We start from the raw sequence: 8,505 nt of genomic DNA, 5'->3' as shown, positions 1-8,505 counted from the left end.
TACAGCGAACTGTCGAGTGCAGTAAGAACGATTGTGGACTCCACAAAGCACCCGGAGACGAAAGCAAAAGGCAAGCGACTCCTTTCCCAGGTGATGAGCTTTGACTTTGTCTGCAGCATGGAAATAGCTCACCCTATTCTACAGCTTATTTTGAAGGTTAGCCGAGCTCTTCAGGACCCTAAAATTAACCTTACCACTGCACTCAATGAAGTCAGGCATCTGCAAAAAGCGCTGCGAGAGATGAGGCAAGATGGGACTGTCTTTAAAAAGATGTTTGCGGAAGCTTCTTCGATCTGCGAGATGAATGAAATCGAGATTCCCGAAGTTCGAAGAAGAAAGGTATCGAAGCGATTTGACCAAAACTGGGCGAATGAATGTTTCTATGCGACAAAAGAGGAGGAATTTTGTGTCGGTGTTTTCTTTCCGATGCTTGACTCCTGTGTTCGAGGGGTCGAGGAAAGGTTCACACAAGAAACTTTTGAGCTTGTGTGTGCTGTCCAGAACCTTTTGGGCCTCTCTGCGAGCGACGAACAAATATCTCTTATTTGTAGCTTTTTGAGGTAGATCCCGACAGCTTGGGTGCTGAAATGCAACTCCTGAAGTCCCGAACCAGCGACGAAAAAACAAACAGCATGACCGCCTATGACTGGCTGGATTCACTCAAAGAAAATGGGTTGGACAAGTCAGTATTCAAGGACTTTTCTCGCGCTCTTCGACTTTTTTCCACGATTCCTGTAACCAGTTGCTCGTGCGAAAGGACATTTTCGAAGCTCGCACATGTAAAGACCAAGTTAAGATCCATGATGTCGCAGGAACGGCTTCGTTGGCTGATGCTGCCCTTTGTGGAGCAGGACCTAGCAACATCCATCAGTTTTGATAATATCTTAAAGCATTTTACGACTGAAACGCGCAAACTTTTGTTATGAATGTGTTTTAATTTCGCAGGATATGCTATCGCATTAACCTACAATGTCACATAATTCTACTTTATCCTTAATTGGTTGACAGCCGGCGGAAGAGGGTGCTTTACAGCCGATTCCGTCCGAACTAAGGTTCGCCTCTCACACCAATAGTATTTTTGCACAGCTCAGCTTGAATAGTACTTTTGTATAGTGTAGTTAATTTTACTGTGTGTTACTGTTTTCATTTGCACCAGCCCTGTTGTTGTGTTGTGTTAAATTTTTTTTTTTTTTAGAGTCTACCGTTTGTGAATTGAAATTGTGTATCGTCTGAGCCCTCGTGCGATTCATTTTCTTTCTGTGTTTTGTGATGGCGCTTGTGCCCTACGAGTGCAAGCTGTGGTTTCTTTATTGTGGGGGTCTCCACTTTTGTTTGGCAATAAATCGTTTTTGTTGTTAGAAAAGTTATCTCATCTTCTCATTTCTCCCACACTTCAAAGCGCATGTAAGCCCACTTTCACGCAGAGCACTCGCAAATCCAATTACTGCGGTCTACGAGGATATGGATACGATGACACGTAACAGTGGCAAGTATGACGTTTTGTGGCATTACGTCATGTTCGGTGTCACAGCTCAGATTTAATTTTTATGTTCAAACATATTTCAAGCCTTATCATTCTTCGGGCTCCATTCGTAAACCGCAATAATTAGACTTCCAAGTAATCTGCGGGAAAGTAAAGTGAAGGGTAGTTTTATAGTGACACTGAAGTAAACTTGGAAGTCATATTTCGCGGTTAAAATATGGTGTTCTAGTGCACTCCTACTAGGGTACACTAGAACACCTTACCCCTACGGCGTAAGGGTCTCGGTGAGACGGGGGTGGGGGGCGCTGCAGTGAATTTGGCCCCCCCCCCTATAGGAGGACCCTGTGCACGCCTATGATCTTGCAGTATGCTTTGCATGTTATATTTCTCAATTTAGAAATGATTAAGTCTTGATATATTGATTGGAACATGTCATAGCATCAGTAAACCAAAGATGCAAGGGGACAGAGAGGAAATAAAAAAAAAGAGGGACAACACACACACCATCCCGTTCAGTGTTGTCACTCTTTTTTTTGTGTCTTCTCCTTTCGGTCTTCCTGCGCCTAAGATTTAGTAATGTTTGAAATTCACGGTCTTGCCTGTGCCGTGATATGTTACAATGTCTGCTATGTTACAAGTCAAGAGAGATGCCTAAATAGTTGCCATAGCACCCTATTTATAATGGCATGCAATAGCGGTTTAGATGTGTGGGATGTGTATGGGGGGGGGGGGGTATGTTGCCATGACGAAAATTGTATAAATTATAGGAGGCATGTTGTCTCTAAAATGTTGTTTTATAAACTTTACTATAACTTACCTGATGCAGCATAAAATGCCCCAAGTTAACTTCTTTGCCTTCCTTTCTGCACTTCCTTCTTCCTTCTAATGCAGCAGTAGTCACTACTAACCATTCATGTTTTTAACTTTCCGTGACGCATAACACATCATTTCGACGCATTTCTACTACCCGCCATTGTGATAGGCAAAATATTTGCCTTACTTTTTTATCTCTGCCATTGCATGTGCCATAAAATGATGAGCATGTGCTCATATCGCAATAGGTGTCCACCCCCACTTTTGAACATTTAAAAAGTGATTAAGAACATATCAAGCACCCAGGCCAGTGAACTTCTGAATGTATTGAATGAAACAAGGCGCTCCTCCGCATCAACCACATTTCCCAGTGCGCTGCTGCAGAGCGGTGAAGCTTTCCATGCTCACTCCGGTAAGAAGCAATGAAGCTTCACATGAGAGTGCCAGCACAAAGCTGGCTGGATGCAAGCGGTGCAACTGCTTTAAGAAAATAGGGGTCCCACCAGACTACAACACTGCTCCTGCACCGTTCTGACTTTCAGCGCTGGAACCTGCAAAGTGCCTATCCCATATTTTTTACAATTATCTCCAACCATTTGATGAGCGCTTACTCAATATTTTACGGCACATAGCTTCTGGTAGGAATGCCAGTTTCTTTGTCTTAAACACCAGCTGGTGGAGTACCTGCGAAACTCTTGAAAACCCATTGACAAACTTGGGGATTATGATTCTAACCCATTGTTCATAAAGCGATTGTGGTAAGATTTGTTTGTTATACCAAGAGCACAATAACACTGATCTTGGGAAGCTGCTTTTAACCACATTTTGATATCATACATGCATAACATGCCATTTACGGCAAAGTTAACAGGACACCTGAGCATGGTAAGTTATCTTGAGTATTTATCATTCTTCTGTTCTTTTTGGGATGAGTTTTGAGTGGAATCCCCTTGCTTGAATGGGAACAATATAAGGCTTAAAATTTCACTGTTAATTATTTTTCAGTAATTTTTAATACATTTTAAATAAACTTTTTATTACTAATGAAAGACACAGGACTTGTTTATACTAACACTTCTTTTTACTGTAGGCTGCAAGTCTGCAAGCAAATATCAAAACTTGCCAATTTTAAATTAAGGAGTGCACAAATCATTCTTCTCTAAGAAGCTTAAAGGCTTTACTGAAGATTGGTACTCGGATAACTGACACTGCCTCACACTCTTTATAATAAAATGTCATTCTTTTGCTTTAACATTTGTGGTACACTGTTTCCCCTCTAATGTGTGGTACACGCCTTAATGCTTTCTGTAACTCTAATGGGATGTCTGGATCACCAAGTGGAGAAAGGTAATGTACTCCAAAATTTATGAGGGGGAAATAGGCTCTCAAAATTTATTGTTAAAAGTTTGCCGTTTGTCACCAGATTAAAAAAAAAAAAAAGAAAGTGTGCACAAGAAGTTGCGTTTATAATGGTAGAAGAGTGGCGTAGTAATTCCGTAAACAATAATTAGGAGGTGCATCCACCAAGGACACGCTGTCGATATAATTGAGCATCCAAAACAACAATGTTATTCTTCTATGTATCATCATTGGTGCAATTTCCTGCACTTTTTCCAGTGCGCCATTTGACCGTTAACCAACAAAGTTGCTCTGCTCTCTCCGAAAGCATATTTTATACCTTTTGTGAGTGACTCTCGAAATAAATTTGCATACTGGTAGCTGTGTGTGTTTCTTTTTATGTAGCACCACATTATAATTCGTTGGGAGTAGTTTATAATAGATTCCGTGACTAATGAAAGAGAAGTTTAGGCACACTAAGATGTGATTCTCGGTATAGTGGGCATACCTCTGTAATGCAGATTTTTTTTTTGTTAAAGCCAGGAGTGCAAGTTTTATGGAGGTGCTAATAAAACATTTGGCACGATGCATGTGTTGCTGAAAAATTATTGGCCCATTCACCTCGTTTGGACAGAAGGTAAATAAAAAATAATCACACTGACGCACTGCCAGCACATCGAAGCAAAAGTTTTGCAGCAGGTGAGTAAGGCACAGGCACAAAAAAGGTACGTGGACACAAAACTTTGTGCACATGCTTGTGTGCCCAAACATAACTTTACATTTTAGCTCTGATATGGAAGGATTTATGCTCCGCTCATATAGAAAGGTACTTCGCCAATTGTCTTTTTACTTGATTGCAAACAATGAGCTACTATAGCCTTTTTTTAGAAAAAATCTTAAGGGTGCAGGCGAGCTGGTGAATATTAACCATGTTGAATTAACCCGAGACTGGGGTACAGAAGAAACATCAAAACGTAGAAGGGACAGAAAATAGACAGGACGACGTCTCAAACTCAGCTAACTCGTTTATTTAATCCACCTCCTTATATAGTCTCAATCTCAAGGTCATCTCCACCAACACGAAAGGACTAAGTCTATACAGATCAAGCGCCACAGCCTTCATCACACAATGCAAGAATGTTGACAACGTTTACAGGTCGACGCGATAAGGCAACATCCATCCACCCTCAAACTTGAAGAGAAGTATGAACTGTGTATAGAATAGTAGTAGTGGAAGAGATCCTTTTGTTCAAGTTTGAGGGTGGATGGATGTTGCCTTATTGCGTTGACCTGTAAACGTTGTCAACGTTCTTGCATTGTGCGATGAAGGCTGTGGCGCTTGATCTGTATAGATTTCGTCCTTTTGTGTTGGTGGAGATGACCTTGAGATTGAGACTATATAAGGAGGTGGACTAAATAAATAAGTTACGTGAGTTTGAGACGTCGTCCTGTCTATTTTCTGTCCCTTCTACGTTTTGATGCTTCTTCTCTACCCGTCTCAGGTTAATTAAACATAGCCTTTTTTTGCTTCTTTGCCACATATCTTCCTGTTTTTAAAGTTATGGTTAAGAGTAGGACTGGAATACGAAGTTTCAGCCCCAAACTCTCTACTCTGAGAAATTTGGAGATCGCTTGTGAAAATTGCAACAGTACCAAAAAGTCAGATTGAGTGCTGTAGCTCGTAGAGCCTGGGATGGTACTCATTTGACCGCATAGGCAACTGCAGACAAGAAATACACCCAACTAAATGTGATGGGACTGTTTTTATTACAGCAACAAAATGAGATACATTTTCCAGTGCTCGCTTCACCTATAAGTATCTCTTGCTGTAATTAAACTTGTAACCAATCCAGTGCAAACACACTATGACAGCCACCTGGTTCGGGCCTTCGGCCTACATGCTCTACCCCCGTCTCTCGTGAGCAGAAGAAATGACATTTCAAATTAACTGATGTCGCCCAGATGAAGTAGTGGTTCGAAAATATTTACTGACACTCAGCTTCCTCTATGCACTGGTCCAAATGAGAGTTGTCTTTGTCCTAAACGATCGAGTGACTTTATATGACGCGAATTTGGTGTAAAAGGCAACCTCCACTGGACAAAACCGCAACACCCGGGGAGCTTCATCTCGATCTAGCTTCTTTACTGCCGGTGTGGTAGCGGAGTCTGCTAAGCATACTTCCGGGGCAGAAATTATTAAAGTGGTAGAGAAATTTCAATCAAACAAGCCGCTTGTGTGGCTCAGAGGTGTAGCTTCTTTTCCGGCGCCGCTCATCGGGGCTCTGATCGATGCATCAACCCCACGACGAACACTCGAGCAGCGCAGGTGGGTACAAAAGCGAGGTGCTCGCCCTCGCAGGATAGCATGATACCGCTAGCTTCCGCCGGTTGCGAGTTGCTTTTCACTACGCACTCCAACACCGGGCGGGATGTACTACAGTCCACTCTGGTGCAGAATATAAGTTCTGGTACATGCAGCTTGTAAGCAAGGCGCTGCACAGAGCCGTTAGGTGTCAGCGGAAATCCCGATGCCTTCTCTCTTCGATTAGGTTGGCGCTCACTCACCTGTTATTGACAAAAAAGGAAGTCTAATTTCCACGGAAGAGAGACTACCGTCTCGATTATGGGAACGTTTTTATCAGTTTCTTCGTAGCCTCAGTCACGCCGCACTCAATCGGCGATCACCGTTGCTCTGTCGCCGGTTGTGTCACTGACCGCTACCGGCTAAACCGACTGAACCCAGACTGAACGCTTCACTTACACGCCTTCAATGTCGTTTTCAATGTTGTGACGTAACGGTTTGCTGATTGGTGCAAATGGCTTACAAAAAGTTCAAGCTATAACCGCTTGGGGAATAATTGGCACTGGCGGCGGCCCTTGCGCCTCCCAATGGCCCAACTCTCCCAATATACGGCTCTGGAGTAGCGCAATCTAGAACGCCGCCTCTCGGCGACTAGCGGCGAACGCCCGGAGGTTCCAACTGCGGTCAGAAATGCATGCAGAACGTGAGAAAATCGTTGTTTCTCCAGTATTGTGGGAATGTACGGAATCGCAATCATTTTTGACATAATAATGGAACACTTTAGAATAATTTGCGCTAAGTTTTGTGCCCCGCAAGGACCTGACTTTTTTTTAAAAATTGCCTGAGAGGCATCATGCAGCAGACGACACGGCGACGTCACACCATTCACGTGACCCGCTCCGGCCAACCCGAAAAGCCCATTTCCGCTGCGAGCAAAAATCGTCTGCTTCAAACGCCATTGCCTTGGAAATTGCCTTCTCAAAATTTTCACACGCATCCGATATTGTTAAAACTTTGATAAAGTGTTTAGTGCTTTACTAACTTCATGACAGACTAGTTTTGAAAAGTGTGAACTCGCCGTTCACTTTTTAATCAGCCGTGTTATGTCGATCTCCATGTATTCTCCCATAGGGCGGGCCGCCTCCTGGAACCCTGAGTACCACGTGACTCGCGCCGAGCCGCTCTGTCGGTCATGTTGTCGGCAAAACACGGAGTTCAAAGGATTGCGCTACTCTGCTCCGTAGGAGCTATATAGTGCTCTAGCGGTGACGAGATACGACCAGTATTAATGAAGCGAGATCGAAGAAAGGATCGGGGCCTAAAGTGAGGAAAGCGAATGGCTGGCTTCGATGTGAAATCTTTCAAACGCCGTTTATTTCGCGAAACTCGCATCACACAAGAAAAGAAATCGGTCTCTGTCCAGTCCAGGGGCGGCTGGGAACAAGTGTCCCCCATTTGATATCGTAAATTGAAGGTCGTAATATAGATTTCAGAAATTCAATATTTTCAATGGTAAAACAAAAGGCACCAGGTGGCGGGATTTACCGACCGGTCGGAATCGCTCAGCCGCACTCATGGATCCATTCATTCGAAACGGGTCATCTATCTATTCATTCATAAAAAATTTAATTCCTGGCCGTGTTTTAAAATTAACGAAATCATACTGCGAGGTAAAGCTTCTGTACACCTGGTGTTTTGAAACCTGCCTGCGTCCAGCGTTCTTTCATTTCTGCTCTCACGTGACACGATCCGCCCGAGTAACTCGGGTTTGTTAGGGTGAGATTTGAAACACAGCCCTGGTTTAATAAAACCAAACTTAGAATTACGGGAATCGTCTTATTTTTCAAAACGACGTCGTCGAGACACGTGTTCCACAACAAGTTTAAATTATTTACGTGAAGTATTTAGAATTTTACCGCCCATTCGTGGTTCTCGTTTGGTTTTTGCAAAAAAAGCAAATGGCTGCCGCGTGTTTTGCTCGCAACCGGAGGTGATTCAATCGCACGAAGCTCGGAAAGTAGGCTAGCTAGGACATTTATTTTAACCAGGGAGTAAGATTATGTTCCGAGGAACATTCGAGGCGCGTCTCATCGATGTAGGTATTCTAAAAAGAAAGTTATCAACAGAAGTTTACGTGAAAGTAAGGCTTTCACTGTACGATGTTTTGATTTCACCTATGCTCGTATAAAGAAAACTACGATAGCTAGAAAGTTCTAATTCGCAGCGAATGATCGCGCTCTGAATTTAGACGCACGGTTAAAATTTCATCGCTCCAGCTAGTCTAGAACTCGTTATATTCGCGAAAACAGGTTTTGGGACTCTGCTCGGAAATTAACAAGCCCGACCAAGTTCAATCGTTCGCCTGTGGATATTCAAGACCGCTGTAGTGCATTCATCGATTGTGGTCGTGAAAACAACATCATAGGAACATGTGTGTGCAGTGAAACCGTGTCAGCTCATCTCAATCGAGACTCATCGATCAACAGGGAGGGTGTCCCGAGCACAAGTGGATGGATATACTTCAAAGAGCTGCCGCTCGCTCGGAATTAGAAAACCATTAAGCTATCCA

The sequence above is a fragment of the Ixodes scapularis genome, unplaced genomic scaffold (genome assembly GCF_016920785.2).
Source record: "Ixodes scapularis isolate PalLabHiFi unplaced genomic scaffold, ASM1692078v2 ptg000582l_1__unscaffolded, whole genome shotgun sequence".
In the NCBI taxonomy this organism is placed as follows: domain Eukaryota; kingdom Metazoa; phylum Arthropoda; class Arachnida; order Ixodida; family Ixodidae; genus Ixodes; species Ixodes scapularis.
Note: the sequence above shows the minus strand (reverse complement) of the source record.